The sequence below is a fragment of the Ranitomeya variabilis genome, chromosome 5 (genome assembly GCF_051348905.1).
Source record: "Ranitomeya variabilis isolate aRanVar5 chromosome 5, aRanVar5.hap1, whole genome shotgun sequence".
In the NCBI taxonomy this organism is placed as follows: Eukaryota; Metazoa; Chordata; class Amphibia; order Anura; family Dendrobatidae; genus Ranitomeya; species Ranitomeya variabilis.
In genome coordinates this window covers 179,230,310-179,255,013 of record NC_135236.1, presented here as the reverse complement: position 1 = coordinate 179,255,013, position 24,704 = coordinate 179,230,310, and positions in this window count along the sequence as shown.

The window sequence follows — 24,704 nt, the reverse complement described above, 5'->3', positions numbered from 1 at the left end:
TAATATCTGGGTGCTGCTTAATATTCTGGATTAGAGTTTCGATTGATAAGACAAATAATGTAGGAGATAGGGGACATCCCTGTCGCGTGCCATTCTTAATTTCAAAGGGGGCGGAAAGATCTCCATTTACCCTTACTTTTGCGGTAGGGGAGTTATACATTTGAAAGATAGCTTTTATTAGGATCGGAGGGAAGCCGAAGCGACCCAACGTCTCCTGCATGAATGTCCAGTCCACCCTGTCGAACGCCTTCTCGGCATCTATACCCAACAGAACCAGTGGCTTATTGTGAGTGAGAGCCCGTTGCATTAGATACAGTATTTTCAGAGAAATGTCTCTTCCTTCTCTGCCCCTCACAAAACCTGTTTGCTCTGGCATTACCAGTGAGTCAAGTATCAGGTTGATTCGGTTAGCGATCATCTTTGCAAATAATTTTAGGTCATTGTTTAGGAGAGAGATCGGCCTGTAGTTGCTACACACTTCGGGGTCCTTACCCTCCTTGTGTATAAGAGAAATATGGGCCTCCAATGTTTGCTAGGAGAAGGGTGCTCCTTTTAGTGTTTCATTAAACAGTTTCAGGAGAAGGGGACCGAGGGTCTCCTGGAAGGTTTTATAATAAGAGTTAGGGAGGCCATCAGGCCCTGGACTTTTGCCCATTGGACCGCTCGACAGGGCGGACCGGAGTTCACTTAACCCGAAGGGGGCCACCAATTCAATTCGCTGAGCCTCACTGAGGGATGGTAGTTTAAGTGATTCTAAAAATGAATTGATCTCGACTTTACGTTCCGTTAATTGGACATCAGTTTCACCTGGGCGTATATTATATAAATCGGCATAATAATCTCTGAAGGCAGAGGCAATTTCATCTGGATTTTTAGTCAAAGTTCCTCCCGGGGTTTTTATTGAGTATATTAATGCTTTTGCTTTCTGTTTTTTGATCATTGCCACCATAAACTAAGACATTTTATCTCCATGCGCAAACATTTTATTTTTCCATCTGGTATATAATTTAAGCGAGTCTTGGTTTAAAAGGTCTTTCAGAGTTTGTCTTTTTTTTTTAAAGTGATATAAATATTTGGGGGTCTAACGATAATTTGTGTTTTTGTTCCAACTCCTGAATTTCTTTATAAAGGGTTTTCACTTCTGTTTGTCTTGTTTTATTTTTATACGAGGACAGGGAGATCATCTCTCCTCTTATGGCCGCCTTATGCGCTTCCCATACCGTTGCGAAGGAAATGGTATCGCGATCATTAATTTCAAAGAATTCCTTTAGTTTTGTTAATATCTTATCTTTGGTAGATTTATCAGTCAAAAGAGTCTCGTTCAATCTCCATACATTAGATTTAGGCCTCTGTCCAATCAGTATTTTGCTAATAAGTATCGAGTGGTCTGAATGGATATTTGGAATAATTTGTATATCCTTTAGAAGTGAAAACATTTGCAGTGGAATAAAAAGATAATCAATACGACTGTAAGATAGTTGTGTTTGAGAAAAGTGCGTATAATCCTTGGAGGTGGGATGAAAATACATCCAAGCATCTATTAATTGGTGCGAATTTAGAGTCGAGTGAATTCGTCTAAAGGCTTTTTTAGGGATATTAGACTTCCCAGTGGAAGAGTCCACTACCGGTTCTAGTGGGGTGTTAAAATCTCCTCCTAATATTAAATGGCCCTTCAACAAAACTGTCTACTTCTTCATTGTTTTAGCCAGCCAAATATCCTGCTTTGTGTTGGGTGCGTAAACATTGCCTATTGTGATTAAGGGTACTGTCACACTCTGCAACTTTCCAACGATCACGACCAGCGATACGACCTGGCCGTGATCGTTGGAAAGTCGTTGTGTGGTCGCTGGAGAGCTGTCACACAGACCGCTCTCCAGCGACCAACGATGCCGAAGGCCCCGGGTAACCAGGGTAAACATCGGGTTACTAAGCGCAGGGCCGCGCTTAGTAACCCGATGTTTACCCTGGTTACCAGTGTAAAAGTAAAAAAAAAACAAACCGTACATACTCACATTCCGGTGTCCTTCAGGTCCCTTGCAGTCTGCTTCCCGCTCTGACTGAGTGCCGCCGTAAAGTGAAAGCAGATCACAGCGGTGACGTCACCGCTGTGCTCTGTACTGCCTTACGGCTGGGAGTCAGTCAGAGCGGGAAGCAGACTGCAAGGGACCTGAAGGACACCGGAATGTGAGTATGTACGTTTTGTTTTTTTTTTACTTTTACGCTGGTAACCAGGGTAAACATCGGGTTACTAAGCGCGGCCCTGCGCTTAGTAACCCAATGTTTACCCTGGTTACAAGCGAACGCATCGCTGGATCGCTGTCACACACAACGATCCAGCGATGACAGCGGGAGATCCAGCGACGAAAGAAAGTTCCAAACGATCTGCTACGACGTACGATTCTCAGCAGGGTCCCTGATCGCTGCTGCGTGTCAGACACAGCGATATCGTATGGATATCGCTGGAACGTCACAGATCGTACCGTCGTAGCGATCAAAGTGCCACTGTGTGACAGTACCCTAACTTGTGGGCGACTATACCCTTGATAAAGATAAACCTTCCTTCCCTATCTCTAAGAGTGTCCAGAAGTTGGAAAAGGGTATGTTTGGAAATGGCGATCGCTACTCCCCTAGATTTCCTGGATGTCGAGAAAGAATGGAACCATGTATTATAGTAATGTTTTTCAAAACTGGGGGATTTGTCTTGGATGACGTGAGTTTCTTGTAATAACAAAATATCTACACCCAGCTTCCTAATGTGTGCTAATACCTGGGCTCTTTTGATCGGCGTGTTTAGACCTCTCACGTTATATGAGGAGATGGTTGTCTCTTGAATGTGGTCAGGCATTGCAAATCTGGATGTAGATGGGTCTCCGATGATAATATAGTTTTGTTCGTCGGCAGGGGTGGGGTGGGGAGGAAAGGGGGTGAGAAATTGAAAAAGAGAGGTAGAAAATCACTAACATTATAACAAAAACAAAAGAAACAGGGGCTTGACGCCCAATACCATATATTAGAACCATTAGGCTTTTTAGTTTGTGCCGAGCAGGAAATTGAAGTCAAGAAGTAAATAATAAACAATAAACAGCGAACATGCCATTCGGACAATATATCTATATTCAAGAAGATCTAAAGGTTGTGGTTATTAAGACCATCCTATTGGAGCGGTCTACAGATAGATCTATATTAATTTTGAAGTGGTCCAGAAACACTTTTTTTTTTTTAAAGTTTGTAAATAAACATTCAACTGTGTAACTTTGTTAATCATTTACGGTCGCCGAAGCACTCTCGGGACTACTTCAATCAGCAGGAAGTATCTTCGGTCAAGATTTTTGTTCCTAAAAGAAAAGGAGGTGGAAGTTCTCCAGGCATTATGAAAGTTCATCGCTGGGATTTCGTTGGTCGCTTTTTGGGTCTTTGTCCCTTAGGATTTTCTGTAGTGTTCCAGGGCTCATGGTCCGGGAGGCTCGGGAGCCGGAGATCATTATGAATTGTCCTCAGATCTGGAAGGTGATCCAAATGGATGTCTAATTCCTCGCATACTCGGCTGACGTCCGAAGATGTTCTGATTGTGAACCTCTCACCATTAGCGGTTATTAGCAAACCAAATGGAAATAGCCAGCGAAAAGGGAAGCGCCGTTCTTTGAGGACGTCTGTCAGAGGTCTCAGAAGGTACCTTTTGGTAAGGGTTGATGGTGCGAGGTCTTGAAAAATTTGTATTTTTGAGGTTTTGTATGTCAGGTTTTCTTGAGATCTGGCATTCCTAATAATTTTTTCTTTCACTCGGAAGTCCATAATCTTACAAATGATATCTCTTGGTCGATCCAAGGTTTTAGGTTTTGGTTTCAATGCTCTATGAGCCCTCTCCAGGATCAGAGACTCATCATCACTACTTAATTCCGCCAACGGGAGAGCTCCTGGAGAATAGCGGGGATGTCTTCCCGGTCAGGGGCTTCCGGAATGCCCCTTACTCTTAAATTGTTCCTTCTGATTCTATTCTCTATATCCTCCATGGCGGTGCAAAGGGTGTTAAGATGGTCTTCATGTTGTTGAATTCCTGTGGAAAGAGCTTTAGCATAGGTTGTGAGTTTCGCCTGGGTTTCCTCCAGTTCCTCTACTCTGTTACCTATGTGTTGTATGTCTTTCTTAATGTCAGAGAGATCTTTAGATAAGGGTGCCAGAGCAGAAGATAGAATGTTTTTAAGGAAACCTCTTGATATAGGTTTATCAGAGTCCTCAGGATCAGACGGGTTCCCTCCCCAATCACCAGATCCCGATTCGTCCCGGGCTTCTTTGTTATTTGGTGAATTTTGTTTAGAACCTCCAGATTTAGTAATACATTTTTCCATGTTGTTGTTGGGGGGCTGTCCGCCGTGATCGGTGGAGCGGCCTATTTTAACCATAGTTTCTTTAATAAAGTCTCCCTTTTTTTTTTACTTTTTCCTATTAGAAAATTATTCTTCCTGCCTCTGCCCCAGTCGCCACTAGATGGGGTATTTGCTCCAAATTTGGTTCCTCTTATGATGAAACATGGAATAAAAGAATATAGATTTTAGAGGAGAATATAGATATTTTCCTGTCCATCTCGGAATATTGTATTACTTATAGATAGTTACCAAGTAGCGATTTACAGTGATGCTCGCTGCAGGTGTTTAAAATAGTTTGTTCCAGCTAGATAAGTTAGCAGACAAATCAAGGCATTCTGTGCTCCTTGGTGACTGTTTATATAGTTGTAGTTAGCTGTGCCCAAGATTGGGTAAAGTTATCTAGCCTTGTTAGGTGGTATAAAAGAAGACCTCCAATATTTCAGATTGGTGTGGAGGAGTGTGCGTTATTTACCGTATTTATATCACAGCTTCTCTACCCCTATCTCTCCTCCCATTAAGTAAACAGGTGGCTTGGAGGGGTCTCAAAATGGTATTGAGGTCTCCTACCTTGCAGCCAGAAGACACCGCCGCTGTCGCCTGCCAAGCAGGGCCTGCACTCTCCAGCTTCTGCACGGCTCCCCTCAGGTACACCCGCTCCCTCTCAGCGCTTCCTTCGTCCGTACCAAGGGACTAGAGCAGTGATGGGCAACCTTTTGAGCTCGGTGTGTCAAAATTCGCCAAAAAACCGAGCATAACTTGGGTGGTGTGTCACCTTGATAAAAAAACAATTTTGCGACATGTATAGTTTAAATAACAAATATGTATAATTAGAATTAACTTACCTGCTTAGTGACTTCTTTGTTCATCTGTCAGTTGGTTTCTTTTGTTGGTCTTGCTATTATTTAACTTGTGTGGGGTGCCGTGAACTAAGATAAGTGAGGGGGAGGGGGAATTCTTCCAGTGATGGCGAACCTGTGGCACTCCAGCTGTTGCAAAACTACAATTCCCATCATGTCTTCACAGCCAAAGCCTTTGCTTTGAATGGCCAGCCATGATGGGAATTGTAGTTTTGCAACAGCTGGACTGCCACAGGTTCGCCATCACTGATGCCTCCCTCTCACTTATCTCAGTAATGGCCAATGACACCCCACAGTTCACTGGATGATGGTTGCTGTAGTAGTCACAGGGCCTGAGTCCAGACAGCTATCACAGGGCCTGAGTCCAGACAGCAATCACAGGGCCTGAGTCCAGACAGCAATCACAGGGCCTGAGTCCAGACAGCAATCACAGGGCCTGAGTCCAGACAGCTATCACAGGGCCTGAGTCCAGACAGCTATCACAGGGCCTGAGTCCAGACAGCAATCACAGGGCCTGAGTCCAGACAGCAATCACAGGGCCTGAGTCCAGACAGCTATCACAGGGCCTGAGTCCAGACAGCAATCACAGGGCCTGAGTCCAGACAGCAATCACAGGGCCTGAGTCCAGACAGCTATCACAGGGCCTGAGTCCAGACAGCTATCACAGGGCCTGAGTCCAGACAGCAATCACAGGGCCTGAGTCCAGACAGCAATCACAGGGCCTGAGTCCAGACAGCTATCACAGGGCCTGAGTCCAGACAGCTATCACAGGGCCTGAGTCCAGACAGCTATCACAGGGCCTGAGTCCAGACAGCTATCACAGGGCCTGAGTCCAGACAGCAATCACAGGGCCTGAGTCCAGACAGCAATCACAGGGCCTGAGTCCAGACAGCAATCACAGGGCCTGAGTCCAGACAGCTATCACAGGGCCTGAGTCCAGACAGCTATCACAGGGCCTGAGTCCAGACAGCTATCACAGGGCCTGAGTCCAGACAGCTATCACAGGGCCTGAGTCCAGACAGCTATCACAGGGCCTGAGTCCAGACAGCAATCACAGGGCCTGAGTCCAGACAGCTATCACAGGGCCTGAGTCCAGACAGCAATCACAGGGCCTGAGTCCAGACAGCTATCACAGGGCCTGAGTCCAGACAGCTATCACAGGGCCTGAGTCCAGACAGCTATCACAGGGCCTGAGTCCAGACAGCTATCACAGGGCCTGAGTCCAGACAGCTATCACAGGGCCTGAGTCCAGACAGCAATCACAGGGCCTGAGTCCAGACAGCAATCACAGGGCCTGAGTCCAGACAGCAATCACAGGGCCTGAGTCCAGACAGCTATCACAGGGCCTGAGTCCAGACAGCTATCACAGGGCCTGAGTCCAGACAGCTATCACAGGGCCTGAGTCCAGACAGCTATCACAGGGCCTGAGTCCAGACAGCAATCACAGGGCCTGAGTCCAGACAGCTATCACAGGGCCTGAGTCCAGACAGCTATCACAGGGCCTGAGTCCAGACAGCTATCACAGGGCCTGAGTCCAGACAGCAATCACAGGGCCTGAGTCCAGACAGCTATCACAGGGCCTGAGTCCAGACAGCTATCACAGGGCCTGAGTCCAGACAGCTATCACAGGGCCTGAGTCCAGACAGCTATCTCCTCAGGCCTCAGAAGTGCAGCCTGGGACTTCTGGTCGGTGCAGCCTGGGACTTCTGGTCGGTGCAGCCTGGGACTTCTGGTCGGCGCAGCAGGGAGCAGCGCAATGTCGCCCAAACAACACAGATCCGACGCAGAGGCCTGGGACTTCCGGGAGCTGCGCCGGGCCTACCGGAAGTCCCAGGCCTAGACGCTCTGCACCGGAGCTCTGTTGTTTGGACCCACAGACCTCCTGCATGGCATCCGATCCGATAAAAAATCGGATCGGATGCCATTGTTTAGTATTCCGATACCGCAAGTATCGGGTATCGGCCGATATTTGCTGTATCGGAATTCCGATACCGAGATCCGATACTTTTGTGGTATCGGGTATCGGTATCGAAACAACATTAATGTGTGTAAAATAAAGAATTAAAATAAAAAATATTGCTATACTCACCTGTCCGACGCAGCCTGGACGTCCGCGAGGGAACCGGCAGCGTTGTTTGCTTAAAAATCGCGGTTTTCCTTCCTTACTTGAAGTCCCGGCTTGTGATTGGTTGCGTGCCGCCCATGTGACCGAGACGCGACCAATCACAGCAAGCCGTGACGTAATTTTAGGTCCTTCAGGATTTTAAAATTACGTTCCGGCGTTGTGATTGGTTGCGTGCGGTCACATGGGCGACGCAACCAATCACAACGCCGGAACGTAATTTTAAAATCCTGAAGGACCTAAAATTACGTCACGGCTTGCTGTGATTGGTCGCGTCTCGGTCACATGGGCGGCACGCAACCAATCACAAGCCGGGACTTCAAGGAAGGAAGGAAAACCGCGATTTTTAAGCAAACAACGCTGCCGGTTCCCTCGCGGACGTCCAGGCTGCGTCGGAGAGGTGAGTATAGCAATATTTTTTATTTTAATTCTTTATTTTACATATTAATATGGTTCCCAGGGCCTGAAGGAGAGTTTCCTCTCCTTCAGACCCTGGGAAAGAAGCAATTTCTATGGGGCCGCGGCCGGCGGCCGGCGTGTCACTGAAAATGACTACGCGTGTCAGCACTGACACGCGTGTCATAGGTTCGCCATCACTGGACTAGAGGATCCCCACCCGGCAATCTTCCCGCCGCAGCTGGCGTACGTGTACCTCGATGGCGGGTGAGGAGTGAAGGGTACCTGCTCCTTTAATGTCACCCGTGGTCCGATTAGCGCGCCTCCTCAGCCGAAGTTCTCACGGCTGAAAGGGGGACTCCTCGCCTCTCACCGCGGTGCGATGTTCTCCCGCATCGTCCGCTGCACCAGGGGAGGGGGGGAGAAAGGCGCCGGAGTCCTGTCTCGTGCGCCACTCTGAGGTCCGACTCCTGCAAGGCCCCAGAGATGCGGGTTCCTCTGGGGTGATAGATCCCTTCTGTGGGGTGCAGTTTCCTGCCTCTATCAAGGTGAGATTGACTTAGAGGGCTCCGGTAAACTTTTAGCCTGTATCCAGGGCCCTGTGGTGGAAAAAGCCTCAGATGAGGCAGGAGCTCCACACCACACGTCCCGCTTCATCGGCGGCCATCTTGGATCTCGGGAAAGGTCTTTTAAGGGAAAAATGTTTATAACTCTGTAGTGATGCCACCTGTGGTGTTTGGTCAATAGTGGGACCGACGGTGCGTTAAAGGGGTCCTCTGGGGGATGTTATTGCAGCACTTATGGTACACTTCCCACAGGTAAAGCGGGGTCCCCAGGGGTCCTAAGGTGTAAGACGTTGATGGCATGTGCCGGTGAATAAAGATAGGACACGAGTTGTAAGTCTTTACCTGGTTTACTGTAGTTGGCAGGCCACAGCCCAGGGCACTGGCAACAGGTATATAGGAGTCCAGGCAGCCCAGAAACAAGCAGAATCCCCTTGGCAAGTCAGGTTAGGAGCCTTCCACTCTGCGCTTGCTAAAGTCCCTTGCTGCCTGAAGTGCTCTAAGCAAGGTCCTAATTCTTCCTCCTGTCCTGGGACAGGTACCTGTATGGTAGGCAGCTTGAGCCGTGCCTACTGGGGTCTTTACACGGTGACTCCAGGCTCCAAGATGCTGCTGTACCATAGGTGTAATTTTGGGCAATGTCTGTATGATCTTATGCTCTCCTGTTCTGCTAAGTGCCTTGTAGTTCTACTCTAGCCTCGGGCTCCCGGTACCTGGTCTCTGTGCACTGACTCTTCGGAGGCCTATCCTCAGCCTCCTTGAGCCCTGAATCTCTCCTCTGTTCCTTTCCTGTCTGTCCTCGCTCACAGACTCTCTGTACAAACTGAACTGACTCCTCCTCCAAACCAGGATCTTTATCCAGGGAAGCTGCCCTAAAAAAGGGTTTTGAACTCCCCCTCTTGCCTGGATTTGGATGGTGTTGCGTGTGTGATAACCTGCCAAAGGGAATCTCACTTGTCTCCAGGCATAGCACTACACTCCCCGAGAGGAAGGCAGCACTACTGTGGTACACGAACTCCTGGGGTGCCACATATACACGCAGCATCACACGTGTGGGACAGACTCCTGCAGCGCTCCCCAATTTGGATGCACAGATTAATGGACTAGGGGCTCATCGGGCAAAACCGGTGACCGTCCGTTGCCGCCAGAAGCTGGTCCGTGATTCTTTGGATCCATCTGAGGACACACCGGCCGTTGCCGGTACTCCAACTACCATCAGACTGTTTGTGGATAAGGATCAGAGACGACCACGATAAGTGGCGTTTAACTATCAGACTGTTGCATTAACTATGATCCCTGTTTACTGTTTATTAACTCTCTGCGAGTAGAGCATTTTCACCCTTTTGTTAAAAAATTTAATAATATTGTTATACAGCATTGTTCTACAATCCCTGCTTTACTGCATTTCCACACCTGCTTACACTAACGCACACAGCTAATCTGCAGGCTTTTCCTTGGAAATAGATTTGTGGAGCTCCCAGTCCTGTAGGTGCAGGTGTTCACGTAGCAGGGCTAAACCTCTGACCTTTGATACTGATTAAGACAGGTAAATCAACATACGTGATTGTTACCATGGAGACAAGCTGTGCTACTTTTTCACGATAATTCATTGTAAGAGCGAAAATGACTTACATTTAACATTCACCATGGTACCATGTAATTCTTCCTTGTTAGGCCGGCGTCACACTGGCATATTGAATCCGATGCAAGAGCATCGGATGCGATATGCTAATGACACTCGGCTCCTGCTCGCAGCAGAGCGGGAGCCGAGTGTCATGCGTCTGTGCTCCGATTCTCTCGCACAGGGTGGATCGGAGCACAGCTGCGGAGAAGGCGGAGAAATTAATTTCTCCATCTCCTCCATTGCTGGGGTCCGCTTATAACGCACATCACTCGGATGATATCCAAGTGATGTGCGTTGTCTCACTCGCACCCATAGGCTCATATGGGTGCGAGTGAGCCGAGAGTTTTCCTCGGTCCGAGACAATCGCAGCATGGTGGGAGCTGCCCCATAGCTTAACATTGGTCCGAGTGCAATGCGATTTTTTATCGCATTGCACTTGGCCGTTTAAAACACCAGTGTGACGCCGATCTTACAGTGAATCTTGTTTTACCTGTTGTTCAAACTCTTTAAGGTGTGTACCTCAGTATATAAATTGTTAGAGAAGCACTTTTATTAACAGTTTTGTGGGCAAAACCTGTGTAAATATGTAGTATATGTCATGTAATATGTAAATATATGTAGTGTGGTATAGGTGTATTAATACAGGTGCGTCTCACAACATTAGAATATCATCAAAAAGTTAATTTATTTCAGTTCTTCAGTACAAAAAGTGAAACTCATATATTATATAGAGTCATTACAAAAAGAATGATGTATTTCAAGTGTTTATTTCTGTTTATGTTGATGATTAACCCCTTTCTAACCTCAGATAGAATAGTACGTCCAAGGTCAGATCCCCTGCTTTGATGCGGGCTCCGGCGGTGAGCCCGCATCAAAGCTGGGACATGTCAGCTGTTTTGTACAGCTGACGTGCCCGCAATAGCGGTGGAATCGTGATCCACTCGCCGCTATTAACTAGTTAACAGCCGCATTTAACTAGCGCTTCTGGCCATTGGGTCGGAAATGAGCACATCGCTGACCCCCGTCACGTGATCGGGGGTCAGCGATGCTTCGGCATGACAACCAGAGGTCTATTGAAGACCTCTATGGTTGTTGATGCCGGATTGCTGTGAGCGCCACCCTGTGGCAAAAGTAAAAAAAATGTTTTAAAAAATATGTAAAAAATAAAAAAATATAAAAATTTAAATCACCCCCTTTTGCCCTATTCAAAATAAAACAATAAAAAAAAATCAAATATACACATATTTGGTATCACCGGGTTCAGAATCGCCTGTTCTATCAATAAAAAAAGATTAACCTGATCGCTAAACGGCGTAGTGAGAAAAAAAAATTGAAATGCCAAAATTACGTTTTTTTTGGTCGCTGTCACATTGCATTAAAATGCAATTACAGGCGATCAAAAGAACATATCTGCACTAAAATGGTATCACTAAAAACGTCAGCTCGGCACGCAAAAAATAAACCCTCACCCAACCTGAGATCACGAAAAATGGAGATGCTACGGGTATCGGAAAATTGTGCCTTTTTTTTTTTTTTGCAAAGTTTGGATTTTTTTTTACCACTAAGGCTAGTTTCACACTAGCGTTAACTGCAATACGTCGCAAATGCGTCGTTTTGCCGAAAATACGCATCCAGCAAAAGTTCTTGCTGGATACGTTTTTTCGTCATAGACTAACATTAGCGACACATTAGCGACGCATTGCAAAACGTCACGTCCGTTTTGCGACGCTTGGGCGTGTGTTAGCGGACCGTCGGGAGAAAAAAACGTTACATGTAACGTTTTTTGCTCCCGACGGTCCGCTTTTTCCGACCGCGCATGCGCGGCCGGAACTCCGCCCCCACCTCCCCGCACTTCCCCGCACCTCACAATGGGGCAGCGGATGCGTGGGAAAAATGCATCCGCTGCCCCCGTTGTGCGGCGGAGACCACGCTAGCGTCGGGAACCTCGGCCCGACGCACAGCGACGGGTTGTTCCCGACGCTAGTGTGAAAGTAGCCTTAGATAAAAAATAACCTAGACAAGTGTGGGATTGCACCTTTTTTTGCAATTTATCAGCACTTGGAATTTTTTCCCGTTGTCTAGTACATGACATGCAAAAACCAATGATGTTGTTCAAAAGGACATCTTGTCCTGAAAAAAATAAGCCCTCACATGGCCATATTGATGGAAAAATAAAAAAGTTATGGCTCTGGGAAGGAGGAGAGTGAAAAACTCAAAACCAAAAAAAACCTGGGGTCATGAAAGGGTTAAGGCTTACAGCCCATGAAAACCCAAAAGTCATTATCTCAGTAAATTAGAATAATTAACATAAAGTGACTGTATATACCTGCCGATTGCCATCTTCTCCGGTATCCAGTGGCAGGGTCACATGATGACTATTTTGACCTGCCAGATCATACTGGGGTGTTTGTGTGAGCCAGACTTGGCTATTACAATGTAAGTCTATGAAGCCTCGTTCTGACACCCCTTAGAAACTTACATTGTAAGGCCTCATTCAGATGTCTGATTTTCATGTACAAGTGTTATCCTTGGTATTCACAGATAGCACTTGTACCTGTGATTGTGGGGCCACTCATATGTCCATAAATTTTTGCGGTCATCCAAGTGTTTTTGATTTCAACAGACTGTCCCAAATAAAAAGGTGGAGAAACTTTTTTCCCCTGTACGTACGAGAAAAAACAATAACACTTGAGTTAGGAATTGTGGTTCTGTGCTCCCATCTGGGAATGGATTGGGTACGGTGGTACGCTACTCCGGTCACAAACGCCGCCATTGTCCTGACTCTGTAGGCAGAGCTACCATGCCCACAGGGAAAATGTCCCAATCTTATTTAGTGTTATGTTCTGGCGTAGTAGGATGTGTGGGGACAAGGGACGCCGTATCTCCCACGAATTTCACTGCCAAGTAACATGGAACACTGTGTTTCCTGGTCACCAGGCAATGCAGGATGCTGCTGTGTTTGGTATTAGGCAGTAGTGGGATTGTGTCCATCGGTTGTGCAGGTTAACAGGGAGGGGTTGTCTGGGGGTGATTGAAGATATTCAACACATGATCATTTCCAGGCAGGTTATTTTACCCTGTTCCCAACTCAAGTCTTTGCTGTTTATTACAGTTCCTGTGTGTTGTGGTGGTGAGTGGTGCTTGCAGTATTGGTGGCTCTAGTTCAGGGTTGGTCCTAGAGTTCGTTTCTCTTTCTCTTTGTGCTTCACCCCCAAGGGTTCTCGTAGAGATATCTACCTGGTCTTGACTAGGCTTCGGCTGTGTCGCAAGACGCCAGCTGCTTAGCAACAGTGGGGCTGAGAAGGGCTCTGCCAAAGTTCCTCTCCTATTTACTGGGAGCTGGGTGCAGGGCCGGTTTTAGACAATGTGGGGCCCTAGGCAAAAGTTTAAAATGAGGCCCCCAATGCTCACATACTGCACCATGACTCTCAAACATTTTGGTTGTATTGACATGAGCTGAGTTCAGGCCGTTCAATGCGTGTGATCTACAATATTGAAGTCGTTTGGCTCTTGTTTCTCGGCCTCTTTACACCGGCTAATAAAGAACGATGGGGACAGAACACTAGTAGATGAATCTGTCCCCATACAGTTTCATGTCATAAGCAGCAGGGCTGGCGAGTTGGAGTCAGTGTCCATTTTAAAGCGCTGCACGACAACTGCGGTAATATGTGATGCTGTTCCAATTTTGACATATATATATATATATATATATAAACTCTCGTCTGTTCTTCAGCCAGTAAAAATGTGCATGACACACAAACACACACCACACTCACACGCTATCACTGTGTGTCTATACCCAGCCATATACATATACTAACATATATTCAAGTTAGAGTAATGCAAAAAATGTGTGTGTATATATATATATATATACAGGTCCTTCTCAAAAAATTAGCATATAGTGTTAAATTTCATTATTTACCATAATGTAATGATTACAATTAAACTTTCATATATTATAGATTCATTATCCACCAACTGAAATTTGTCAGGTCTTTTATTGTTTTAATACTGATGATTTTGGCCTACAACTCCTGATAACCCAAAAAACCTGTCTCAATAAATTAGCATATCAAGAAAAGGTTCTCTAAATGACCTATTACCCTAATCTTCTGAATCAACTAATTAACTCTAAACACATGCAAAAGATACCTGAGGCTTTTAAAAACTCCCTGCCTGGTTCATTACTCAAAACCCCCATCATGGGTAAGACTAGCGACCTGACAGATGTCAAGAAGGCCATCATTGACACCCTCAAGCAAGAGGGTAAGACCCAGAAAGAAATGTGCTGTATCAAGGCACCTCAATGGTAAGTCTGTTAGAAGGAAACAATGTGGCAGAAAACGCTGTACAACGAGAAGAGGTGACCGGACCCTGAGGAAGATTGTGGAGAAGGACCGATTCCAGACCTTGGGGAACCTGAGGAAGCAGTGGACTGAGTCTGGTGTGGAAACATCCAGAGCCACCGTGCACAGGCGTGTGCAGGAAATGGGCTACAGGTGCCGCATTCCCCAGGTAAAGCCACTTTTGAACCATAAACAGCGGCAGAAGCGCCTGACCTGGGCTACAGAGAAGCAGCACTGGACTGTTGCTAAGTGGTCCCAAGTACTTTTTTCTGATGAAAGCAAATTTTGCATGTCATTCGGAAATCAAGGTGCCAGAGTCTGGAGGAAGACTGGGGAGAAGGAAATGCCAAAATGCCTGAAGTCCAGTGTCAAGTACCCACAGTCAGTGATGGTGTGGGGTGCCATGTCAGCTGCTGGTGTTGGTCCACTGTGTTTCATCAAGGGCAGGGTCAATGCAGCTAGCTATCAGGAGATTTTGGAGCACTTCATGCTTCCATCGGCTGAAATGCTTTATGGAGATGAAGATTTCATTTTTCAGCACGACCTGGCACCTGCTCACAGTGCCAAAACCACTGGTAAATGGTTTACTGACCATGGTATTACTGTGCTCAATTGGCCTGCCAACTCTCCTGACCTGAACCCCATAGAGAATCTGTGGGATATTGTGAAGAGAAAGTTGAGAGACGCAAGACCCAACACTCTGGATGAGCTTAAGGCCGCTATTGAAGCATCCTGGGCCTCCATAACATCTCAGCAGTGTCACAGGCTGATTGCCTCCATGCCACGCCGCATTGAAGCAGTCATTTCTGCCAAAGGATTCCCGACCAAGTATTGAGTGCATAACTGAACATTATTATTTGATGGTTTTTTGTTTGTTATTAAAAAACACTTTTATTTGATTGGTCGGGTGAAATATGCTAATTTATTGAGACAGGTTTTTTGGGTTATCAGGAGTTGTAGGCCAAAATCATCAGTATTAAAACAATAAAGGCCCCGTCTCACTAAGCGATTTACCAACGATCACGACCAGCGATACGACCTGGCCGTGATCGTTGGTAAGTCGCTGTGTGGTCGCTGGGGAGCTGTCACACAGACCGCTCTCCCCAGCGACCAACGATCAGGGGAACGACTTCGGCATCGTTGAAACTGTCTTCAACGATGCCGAAGTCCCCCTGCAGCACCCGGGTAACCAGGGTAAACATCGGGTTACTAAGCGCAGGGCCGCGCTTAGTAACCCGATGTTTACCCTGGTTACCAAAAAAAACAAACACTACATACTCGCCTTTCGGTGTCCAGGTCCCTTGCCGTCTGCTTCCTGCTCTGACTGAGATCCGGCCGTACAGTGAGAGCAGAGCGCAGCGGTGACGTCACTGCTGTGCTCTCACTTCTCACTGTACGGCCGGCAGTCAGTGAGAGCAGGAAGCAGACGGCAAGGGACCTGACGGACATCAGAAGGCGAGTATGTACTGTTTGTTTTTTTTCACATTTACGCTGGTAACCAGGGTAAACATCGGGTTACTAAGCGCGGCCCTGCGCTTAGTAACCCGATGTTTACCCTGGTTACCAGTGAAGACATCGCTGGATCGGTGTCACACACACCGATTCAGCAATGTCAGCGGGGCCTCAACGACCAAAAAAAGGTCCAGGCCATTCCGACACGACCAGCGATATCGCAGCAGGGGCCTGATCGCTGCTACGTGTCACACATAGCGAGATCGCTATGGAGGTCGCTGTTGCGTCACAAAACTTGTGACTCAGCAGCGATCTCGCTAGCGATCTCGCTATGTGAGACGGGGCCTTAAAAGACCTGACAAATTTCAGTTGGTACATTATGGTAAATAATGAAATGTAACACTATATGCTAATTTTTTGAGAAGGACCTGTATACACACATACACGGCACATGCTTATACACACACACATGGCACGCACTTATACACACACACACATACATGGCATGTACTTATACACAAACACGCATGGCACATACATACATGTACATGGCACGCACTTATACACATACATGGCATGCAGCATTTATTCACACACATACAAACATGGCACACATTTATACATACATACGTGACATGCACTTATATACACACACGGCACGCACTTATATACACACACACGGCACGCACTTATATACACACACACGGCACGAACTTACAGTATATACACACACACGGCACGCACTTATATACACACACACGGCACGCACTTATATACACACACACGGCACGCACTTATATACACACACACGGCACGCACTTACAATATATACACATACATGGCACGCACTTATACACACACACGGCACGCACTTATATACACACACACGGCACGCACTTATATACACACACACGGCACGCACTTATATACACACACACGGCAAGCACTTATATACACACACACGGCACACACTTATATACACACACACAGCAAGCACTTATATACACACACACGGCACGCACTTACAGTATATACACACACATGGCACGCACTTATATACACACACGGCACGCACTTATATACACACACACGGCACGCACTTATATACACACACACGGCAAGCACTTATATACACACACACGGCACACACTTACACTATATACACACACGGCACGCACTTATATACACACACGGCATGCACTTATATACACACACGGCACGCACTTATATACACACATGGCACACACTTATATACACACACACGGCACACACTTATATACACACACACGGCATGCACTTATATACACACACACGGCAAGCACTTATATACACACACACGGCACGCACTTACACTATATACACACACGGCACGCACTTATATACACACACGGCACGCACTTATATACACACACACGGCACGCACTTATATACACACACACGGCACACACTTATATACACACACGGCACACACTTATATACACACACGGCACGCACTTATATACACACACACGGCACGCACTTATATACACACACACTGCACACACTTATATACACACACACGGCACACACTTATATACACACACACGGCAAGCACTTATATACACACACACGGCACGCACTTAGAGTATATACACACACATGGCACGCACTTATATACACACACGGCACGCACTTATATACACACACACGGCACGCACTTATATACACACACACGGCAAGCACTTATATACACACACACGGCACGCACTTACACTATATACACACACGGCACGCACTTATATACACACACACGGCACGCACTTATATACACACACACGGCACGAACTTACAGTATATACACACACATGGCACGCACTTACAGTATATACACACGGCACGCACTTACAGTATATACACACACACGGCACGCACTTATATACACACACACGGCACGCACTTACAGTATATACACATACATAGCACGCACTTATACACACACACGGCACGCACTTATATACACACACACGGCAAGCACTTATATACACACACACGGCACACACTTATATACACACACACGGCAAGCACTTATATACACACACACGGCACGCACTTACAGTATATACACACACATGGCACGCACTTATATACACACACGGCACGCACTTATATACACACACATGGCACGCACTTATATACACACACACGGCAAGCACTTATATACACACACACGGCACGCACTTACACTATATACACACACGGCACGCACTTATATACACACACACGGCACGCACTTATATACACACACACGGCACGAACTTACAGTATATACACACACATGGCACGCACTTACAGTATATACACACGGCACGCACTTACAGTATATACACACACACGGCACGCACTTATATACACACACACGGCACGCACTTACAGTATATACACATACATGGCACGCACTTATATACACACACACGGCACGCACTTACACTATATACACACACGGCACGCACTTATATACACACACACGGCAAGCACTTATATACACACACACGGCACGCACTTACACTATATACACACACGGCACGCACTTATATACACACACGGCATGCACTTATATACACACACGGCACGCACTTATATACACACACGGCACACACTTATATACACACACACGGCACACACTTATATACACACACACGGCACGCACTTTTACACACACACACGGCAAGCACTTATATACACACACACGGCACGCACTTACACTATATACACACACGGCACGCACTTATATACACACACGGCATGCACTTATATACACACACGGCACGCACTTATATACACACACGGCACACACTTATATACACACACACGGCACACACTTATATACACACACGGCACACACTTATATACACACACAGCACGCACTTATATACACACACACGGCACGCACTTATATACACACACACGGCACACACTTATATACACACACACGGCACACACTTATATACACACACACGGCACGCACTTACAGTATATACACACACATGGCACGCACTTATATACACACACGGCACACACTTATATACACACACACGGCAAGCACTTATATACACACACACGGCACACACTTACACTATATACACACACGGCACGCACTTATATACACACACGGCATGCACTTATATACACACACGGCACGCACTTATATACACACACGGCACGCACTTATATACACACACACGGCACACACTTATATACACACACGGCACACACTTATATACACACACGGCACGCACTTATATACACACACACGGCACGCACTTATATACACACACACGGCAAGCACTTATATACACACACACGGCACGCACTTACACTATATACACACACGGCACGCACTTATATACACACACGGCATGCACTTATATACACACACGGCACGCACTTATATACACACACACGGCACACACTTATATACACACACACGGCACGCACTTATATACACACACACGGCAAGCACTTATATACACACACACGGCACGCACTTACACTATATACACACACGGCACGCACTTATATACACACACGGCATGCACTTATATACACACACGGCACGCACTTATATACACACACGGCACACACTTATATACACACACACGGCACGCACTTATATACACACACACGGCACGCACTTATATACACACACACGGCACGCACTTATATACACACACGGCACACACTTATATACACACACGGCACGCACTTATATACACACACACGGCACGCACTTATATACACACACACGGCACGCACTTATATACACACACGGCACACACTTATATACACACACGGCACGCACTTATATACACACACACGGCACGCACTTATATACACACACACGGCACGCACTTATATACACACACACGGCACGCACTTATATACACACACACGGCACGCACTTATATACACACACGGCACACACTTATATATACACACACACGGCACGCACTTATATACACACACACGGCAAGCACTTATATACACACACACGGCACGCACTTACAGTATATACACACACATGGCACGCACTTATATACACACACGGCACGCACTTATATACACACACACGGCACGCACTTATATACACACACGGCAAGCACTTATATACACACACATGGCACGCACTTACACTATATACACACACGGCACGCACTTATATACACACACGGCATGCACTTATATACACACACGGCACGCACTTATATACACACACGGCACACACTTATATACACACACACGGCACACACTTATATACACACACACGGCACGCACTTATATACACACACACGGCAAGCACTTATATACACACACACGGCACGCACTTACACTATATACACACACGGCACGCACTTATATACACACACGGCATGCACTTATATACACACACGGCACACACTTATATACACACACGGCACACACTTATATACACACACACGGCACGCACTTATATACACACACACGGCATGCACTTATATACACACACACGGCACGCACTTATATACACACACGGCACACACTTATATACACACACGGCACGCACTTATATACACACACACGGCACGCACTTATATACACACACACGCCACGCACTTATATACACACACGGCACACACTTATATACACACACGGCACGCACTTATATACACACACACGGCACGCACTTATATACACACACACGGCACGCACTTATATACACACACACGGCACGCACTTATATACACACACACGGCACGCACTTATATACACACACACGGCACGCACTTATATACACACACGGCACACACTTATATACACACACACTGCACACACTTATATACACACACACGGCACGCACTTATATACACACACACGGCACGCACTTATATACACACACGGCACACACTTATATACACACACGGCACGCACTTATATACACACACACGGCACGCACTTATATACACACACACGCCACGCACTTATATACACACACACGGCACGCACTTATATACACACACACGGCACGCACTTATATACACACACGGCACACACTTATATACACACACACTGCACACACTTATATACACACACACGGCACGCACTTATATACACACACACGGCACGCACTTATATACACACACGGCACACACTTATATACACACACGGCACGCACTTATATACACACACACGGCACGCACTTATATACACACACACGCCACGCACTTATGTACACACACGGCACACACTTATATACACACACGGCACGCACTTATATACACACACGGCACGCACTTATATACACACACGGCACACACTTATATACACACACGGCACGCACTTATATACACACACGGCACGCACTTATATACACACACACGGCACGCACTTATATACACACACGGCACGCACTTATATACACACACACGGCACGCACTTATATACACACACACGGCACACACTTATATACACACACACGGCACGCACTTATATACACACACACGGCACGCACTTATATACACACACACACGGCACGCACTTATATACACACACACGGCACGCACTTATATACACACACACGGCAAGCACTTATATACACACACACGGCACGCACTTATATACACACACGGCACACACGGCACGCACTTATATACACACACACGGCACACACTTATATACACACACACGGCAAGCACTTATATACACACACACGGCACGCACTTACAGTATATACACACACATGGCACGCACTTATATACACACACGGCACGCACTTATATACACACACGGCACGCACTTATATACACACACACGGCACGCACTTATATACACACACGGCAAGCACTTATATACACACACATGGCACGCACTTACACTATATACACACACGGCACGCACTTATATACACACACGGCATGCACTTATATACACACACGGCACGCACTTATATACACACACGGCACACACTTATATACACACACACGGCACACACTTATATACACACACACGGCACGCACTTATATACACACACACGGCAAGCACTTATATACACACACACGGCACGCACTTACACTATATACACACACGGCACGCACTTATATACACACACGGCATGCACTTATATACACACACGGCACGCACTTATATACACACACGGCACACACTTATATACACACACACGGCACGCACTTATATACACACACACGGCATGCACTTATATACACACACACGGCACGCACTTATATACACACACGGCACACACTTATATACACACACGGCACGCACTTATATACACACACACGGCACGCACTTATATACACACACACGCCACGCACTTATATACACACACGGCACACACTTATATACACACACGGCACGCACTTATATACACACACACGGCACGCACTTATATACACACACACGGCACGCACTTATATACACACACACGGCACGCACTTATATACACACACACGGCACGCACTTATATACACACACACGGCACGCACTTATATACACACACGGCACACACTTATATACACACACACTGCACACACTTATATACACACACACGGCACGCACTTATATACACACACACGGCACGCACTTATATACACACACGGCACACACTTATATACACACACGGCACGCACTTATATACACACACACGGCACGCACTTATATACACACACACGCCACGCACTTATATACACACACGGCACACACTTATATACACACACGGCACGCACTTATACACACACACGGCACGCACTTACACTATATACACACACGGCACGCACTTATATACACACACACGGCACGCACTTATATACACACACACGGCACGCACTTATATACACACACACGGCATGCACTTATATACACACACACGGCACGCACTTATATACACACACGGCACACACTTATATACACACACGGCACGCACTTATATACACACACACGGCACGCACTTATATACACACACACGGCACGCACTTATATACACATACGGCACACACTTATATACACACACGGCACGCACTTATATACACACACGGCACGCACTTATATACACACACACGGCACGCACTTATATACACACACGGCACGCACTTATATACACACACACGGCACGCACTTATATACACACACACGGCACACACTTATATACACACACACGGCACGCACTTATATACACACACACGGCACGCACTTATATACACACACACACGGCACGCACTTATATACACACACACGGCACGCACTTATATACACACACACGGCAAGCACTTATATACACACACACGGCACGCACTTATATACACACACGGCACACACGGCACGCACTTATATACACACACACGGCACACACTTATATACACACACACGGCAAGCACTTATATACACACACACGGCACGCACTTACAGTATATACACACACATGGCACGCACTTATATACACACACGGCACGCACTTATATACACACACGGCACGCACTTATATACACACACGGCACACACTTATATACACACATACACCTACACACACACATACACACAGATGCTGCACAACAAATGCTCATTTGATACATGTGATTCACATAAACACACACACAGAGCTCACAGACAGCACACACTATACACTGCACACACCTTAGATACATGCTTTATGCTGGAGGGAATGAGATGTTCCACACTATCAGCTGCAGCTCCTCCTGCTCCCAGCAGCACTGTCCCAGCAGACACCTTCCTGCCCTCTGCTCTGCTGGGACTGCCGACAAGAGCAGGAGGAGCTGACAGCAGGACAGGAGCCACCATCACCAGAAGCAGCACACATAGTGGGACGGTGCACTTCTACTTATCTGCCAGCTCAGGTTGGTAGCTGCCATCTCTAGCTCCCCCTCAGAGGCTCCGTGCAGGAGGACAGGAGCACTGGCCAATGAGCACTTCTATCACTCTGATGGGGGAGGTTCAGTGGCCGCTGCTCCTGTGCTTCATTGCACGCTCCTTTTTCACTGCAGAAACATCCAGACAGTCCCTGAGTACATGGCCTGTGGTGACATCACGGTCACATTGCAGGTCACCTGATCGTGATGTCACTACAGGTCCTTAACCAGTCTCTACATCGGAAGCTTCACTGATAATGCTATTATCAGTGAAGCGTCTGCTGTAGATGCTGGGGGCCCCCAAGGGAGTGGGGGCCCCAGGCAGCTGCCTAGTCTGCCTGGCCCTAACGCCGGCCCTGGCTGGGTGAAGAGTATTCCCTGACCTTTATGGCTTGCTTAGCTGGGACAGCTTGCTTCAAGTGGGTCTGTGCTTGTTCCTTTGCTGGTTTGGTACCAATCTTGCTGAATCTGTCTGTGATTGCGCATTACAACTTGGACCACATTCTGATCAAACTCTGTTCAGAGTCTGATCAAAATAATTGGTTTGCATATATGAAATATCGGACATCTAAATGAGGCTTAAAAGTGACTTCCATCTGACACACTTGCCCCCTATTCATCAAGACGATGTGGAGGAGTCAGGCACTCCTGATTCATGAAGAGGTACATGCCTTCTCTCCTCCACGCTTGTTCGCTCCTCACCCAATCGCCTCCATGACTTCTCCCGAGTATCCCCCATCCTCTGGAATTCTATGCCCCAACACGTCTGGTTATCCACCACATTTGGATCCTTCAAAAGAAACCTGAAAACCCACCTCTTCAAATAAGCTTACAGCCTGTAATGACCACACGGCAACCTCAACACCATCGGAGCTACTGCAACCATTCGACCTACTGTCTCCTTCCCCATAATAATGTAGCATGTAAGCCCGCAAGGGCAGGGTCCGCTTCCCTCTGTACAAGTCTGTCATTGTTAGTTTTGTTTACTGTAAGTGATATTTGTATTTTGATGTAACCCTTTCTCATGTACAGCACCATGGAATTAATGGTGCTATATAAATAAATAATAATAAAAATAATAA